Genomic DNA, 5,817 nt, shown 5'->3' with positions numbered 1-5,817 from the left:
TAGTTTTATTTTTTTAAATGAATATTATTTTTGAATATTCATTCGATGATTTATGACTCCACTTATTTTATTTAATGAATGTTATTTTGAATATTTATTCGAGGACTTATGATTCTGCTTATTTTTTTAAATAATATTCTTTATTTTCCTAAAGAATAATGTTTCGATAATTGCCAAGTATTCGGAAAATAATTGATACTATCAAATCATTCTTACTTTAAATATTTCCAGAGATTATTTTCAAGCTTTATCAAAACTATTTTTGGAAGTTTAGAGCGGATCCCAAAACTCGTTTTCAAATTTAAGATCTTCCATTCGAGGGGGATTTAAATACTCGCTCAAAAAATCTGAGGGATCCGGCTCCGTGATGTATTTTTATATTCGCAACAAGGTTGCTGTTTTGATAAAAGGGTTTTTGATTACTTACCCAACACTCGGGAAGTAAAATTCTTGGAACAATTTAATCCATTAACAGGCATGGCCTGGGAAATATAGGTGAGTTTTCCTTTCCAACTAGATACGACTTCTTGGTGGAGCCGTATCAACAAGTTTCTACTTGGGGAAAGGGGGGACGAGCTTTACGTTTCAGAGTCATGGATTTCATCTGAACTAGGAGTGGCGTAAGTGGTCGAGTGGCGTCGGCCCAGCCTTATTATATTGGCCCAAATGGCCCAGAAGTTCCGCTAAGACGGTCCATTCCTTAGGAGTCCAGTGTTCGGTTGACAAGTAAATCCGACTGTTCTCCTCTACATGTAGAAAATAGTGGGGTTGCACTACTGCGACTGATCATCGTGAGTGGTCTTCCTGGCGCGGCAAACTCCCGTAATGAGTTCATCATCCAGTTGGATATTTCTGCAACACTACCCAGAGCACTTCAAAAGAAAGGCTACGGCTGGGCGATTGTTGAGTGTTGGTAGGGTCGAATTTTCAAAATGAAGTTTTCATCAAATGAAGTATCTCGTAACTTCATTTCCTTTTGATGATATTTCAAAGATTGATTCTATACAAGTTATGTCATGTAACTTCATCTGTGGGATGAACTATTTATACCTTGAATGATGGTAGTTCAAGTACTTTTTGAAAAATATATAAGTATATTGGAGTATCTCGTAACTTCATCTTTTCAACTTATATCTAATTAACGATTATCTTATGCATGACAAAGATTTTCAGAAAAATGTTGAGACAAAGTTAGATATATGAGATCACCTTGCAATGATATTTTCATACAGTTATAAACTGGAACTCTGTGTATATTATACATGTCATAGGATTTCAAAGATTTTGAAAAGTATATATGTGTATATATACTGAATATTTTGCGACTTTGTCGCATTAAGATTTCAAATTTGGTTCATTTCTTCTTGACCAATACTTTTATGAGTACTATGAGAATGCTCATATATTGTTAATTATTATACATATTATTTCGGTGGGCTTGTTGCTCACCCTTGCTTTTTTTTTCATCACACAACAACAGATAGACAAGATGAACAGGACCAAGCTCCCAATTCGTGAGCGGATAGGAAACGTTCTGCAGTTTCCTGTAGGTGTTGATGCCGTTCTGGTTGAGGTAGGAACTACCAATAGGCTAGGCTTTCAACTTTTAATGTACCAGACTTATGTATATTTATGAATTATAATAATGGCAAAGAATATGTAAATTTATTCAGAAACCCTTTTGAGGTGTAATGGCTTATAATTGTGGAATAAAATGACTTGTGTTATTTTTGGATATTCATTTCTGAGACTATAACTTGTGGTGTGTGTGTATATTGTGGGGTCACAGTACCCAGTAGTTGGTTGATTATTAAGATTAAGTTTTATTAAGGGAAATGGAACTCGTGACAACTCGGATCCCCGACCCCGGATTCGGGGGTGTTACAGAAATGGTCTCAGAGCTAAGCGTTATAAACCTCAGAGATGAAGTGACGTTAAAATAATAAGTTCAGTAAGATAATAAGAACTCTTTCCAAGATCATAGTCGGACTACCTAACGTAGTACTGACAGTTAAAACCCTTATGGGAACCCATATAAATATCGTGATAGAAGCGTAGTTCGTTATCGTATATGGTAGCGGGACTCTGAACCCTGAGGTTGAAGAGTAACAACGCGATGATGTTTTATTACTTATTGGAGATCATATTGTGGATCCGATAGAGCGTCCTAACGCGGGACTAGATGATGTTCATATTGAGGATGTAGCGGTTGAGGATGTTGTCCTAGAAGGGATTGTTGCTGAGAAGGATCTCGTGGAGGATCCTGACAAGAATGAATAAAGGACCACTGAGGAATTGATGACCATGGTTAGGGCGACTACCAGAGGTAGGATTGGCCGATCACTACCGGAGGTTCATTCAAGTTTGTAAAGATAGTAGCCCCTTTAACGCGGCTTACTCGTAAGACTGAGAAGTTCGAATGGACAGAGAAATACGAGAACAACTTTTAAGAACTGAAGCAAAGATTGGTGACGACCCCTATGTTGGTATTGCCGGATGGAAAAGGAGATTTTGTGATGTGTAGTGACGCTTCTCATAAGGAATTAGGGTGCTTCTTATACAGCACAGCAGGGTAATCGCGTACGCGTCAAGATAATTAAGGGAATATAAAATTTGATATCCCCACCCATGAGCTTGGGCTCGTGGAAATAGTTTTTCCCTAAAAATTGGAGGCACTACTTGTATGGAGAGAAGTGTGAGATTTACACAATCCATAAGTGCTCTAGTGCATTTTCACGCAGAAAGAGCTCAACATGCGCCAGAGGAGGTGGTTAGAGCTAATCAAGGATTACGATTATGAGATTCTTTATCATCCAGGGAAAGCCAAAATGGTGGCTAATGCCCTTAGTATAAAGGAGAGACTCAAGATGAAAATGTCTTTGGGAGAGTTGATAAGAGATTTTGAGAAAATGGAAATAGAAGTGAAGGTAACCGGAGCCGGTACCAAAAAGCTGTTTGAGATTGCAATACAGCCCTGATTATTGGAAAAGATCATATTGTGCCAAGAAAAAGTGATGAATGAAGGCAGAGAGCCAACAAATAGAGAAGAGATTAATACCGAGAAAGATGATAAGGGAATAATGAGGTGTTCCTACAGAATATGGGTTCCAAATGTTCAAAAGCTTAAGGACGAGATCTTAGATGGAAGCCATAGTCCGAGGAATAAGATTAAGGGAAAACCCTGAATGTGATAATCCGGGAGGTCACAATCAATATGTAAGGAACCCAGAACATAATGAAGTGGAAAACAAGAATTTTTAACGTAAAAGATAACCCCAATTATGGGAGAAGGATGAAATATTTCATACTGAGAAAACAGAAGTCGAGTAAGGAAAGGAGACCCAGAACGGTACTCCTATGGGGCAATTCATGGACCTGCCTAACCAAAACTTATACTTTTATTTCCAAACACCACCCTAAGGAAATAATGCGGTGGGAAATTCTTTCAGGACCTTTAAGTCACTAAGCTCTCAGAGTTCCAAGGAACAAGCTGACCTAGCCGAGGCAAGAGCCTGGCTAAAGGAAATAGAGGAATGATTTTATATTCTAAGTGATTGATGAAGCGCAAAAGACTGTTTTTGTCACTTACCTTCCTAAGAGAGAGGCCACCCGCTGGTGAAAGGCGAAGAAAGACACGGGGCCAGAGGTTATAATAAACTGATTAAAGTTCAGTCAATTGTTTTCGGGAAAGTACTTCCCAAGGTTATAGAGATAGTGTAAAAGTTTTAGAGCCAGAACAAAGGCGGACGAGTATGATGAGTTATGAATCTAAGTTATAAAAGTTGGCAAGATTCGTCATGAGGACACGAGTCCCAGAACGACGTGATGTTTGAAGTAAATGATTAATGGGTTCATGAAATGATTGTAATAGAAAGGAAAATAAAAAGAAAATGAAGTGGAAAGGAATATAAAGGCAATAGAGTTTGAGGAATGATAAGGGAGTTGGGTATGAGGAAACCCTAAAGACTCGTAGCAATAGAAATAGAAAAGTATGTAATCGTCAGGATGAGGGTGATTCACCATGAGTTAAAATTGATGGTTGAAGGCATAAGAGATACATATATTTTATCCCCTTTAAGTTGGGAGGATTCGAGGAAACCTTGAGATAGTTCGAAGGATAAATAATGAGACGCAGATAGACTGAGGAGACAAGAAAGTAAGAAATTAGGAAATTGGATGAAGGAAGTGACCTTCAAGAATGTGAAGTGTAAGTAACGCATGTGAATTGATACCCAAAAAGGAGGACGTCAGGCATAAAAGATATCCCAGCATTGAGATGACTGTTGAGATAAATAAAAGAGGTAAATGAGTAGTTAGAACTAGAAGGTTCACGTTGAACACGACCAATATCTTCTTGAACATCCCTGTTATCATTACTGAATCAGGCAAGAAAAGCGGATAACCGTTGTTATCTTTTGGAGGCCATATTGATTGACCTCATTTTGAATACAGATGTTATTGTGAAATTAGGCATATACTATCGAGGTGGGAATGATTGAATAAGATACCCTTATCAGGGATGTATGACTTGATTTATCCATGTAAGGATGCAAGTACCTTTTTAAAGGTGGAATAAAGGATATAACCTCAATAACTTGAGATGAACAATGGGGGATACATAAAGGATGGAATTTCACCCTTAATAGGGACATTATGAGTTTGGGTAGTACGGAATGAAGGACTAAGGCAACAACAACCTTTAAAAATCAGTGGAGAAAGTTTTCAGAACTATATAGACAATGATTCTAGTATTAGTAAATGGTATCTTGATATGCCCTGTACCTAGGGTGTACCTGATGAAGGATTTAAGGATAACCTTAGAGGTTTTACAAGGAGAAAGGTAGTATTCAAAGTTCTCAAGCATAGAAATTTTGATAAAGGAAATATGACGTAATTATAATAATGCCAGGGGGCACGTGTTGAACCATAAGAAAGTATAGATCGACCCAATGAGGGTTGAGATTGGTGAAAACAAGAAGGACCCAAGATAAGAGACGTCCTAAGTATGATCGAGAGTCAGTCGTGGCAATGTTCACATCTAAAGACTAAGGCAATGACTTATGGAAAAATGGTGATTTTTTTTCTCACCGGGACTTAAGAAAAGCATTTTCACATAAGCAGTGATTGAAATGAGGTAGAAAATTTAGTTGGAGGTGATTAAAATGAAAATGATTGTAAGGAAATTTTACTATTAGGAAAGGCCAAAGAGGTGGCCGACACTCTAAGTGTAAGAGAGCAATTATAGGCGCTCGTGCCAGAGGAATACAGTGATGATGGTTAAAGCCGTGAAGGTTATATTATGGTGTGAAAGATTGACATTCCTTCTGATGATTGTATGATTAAGATTGGTATTAACCTGCTATCGTTGCTTTGATTGAAACTCTTCTGCAATTTTATCTGCTTCATGTCATGAATGTACGTCAGGATCTGGAGTGTTCTTCATGAATCATGAACGGTGATCATGTTACCTCCTTAGAAGAATTCGATACGACATGTATGGACTCCGTATGGTTAGCTATTAAGATTCTAAGGAAAATGAATGATTACAGTAGGTCAACGGTGGACCATAGTAAGGAAACAATGATTCTGCGAGTAATGATCCGATTACAACTGTGAGAGTTGTATAGGAATGGATGTTGATATTGAGTACCACTAATCATGTCGTGGTGATATATAAGTCATCATTGATAGACTAAGTCGATTATCTACCTATAATATATTTATTCCTTCTTATCGATAAAGAGTAGTATTACTATACGAAGAAGGTTGCGGTATAGAAATGGATTCTAGTAACGATGATGTCTAGAGTGAAATCCC

This window comes from Apium graveolens, chromosome 5, assembly GCF_009905375.1.
Source record: "Apium graveolens cultivar Ventura chromosome 5, ASM990537v1, whole genome shotgun sequence".
In the NCBI taxonomy this organism is placed as follows: domain Eukaryota; kingdom Viridiplantae; phylum Streptophyta; class Magnoliopsida; order Apiales; family Apiaceae; genus Apium; species Apium graveolens.
Note: the sequence above shows the minus strand (reverse complement) of the source record.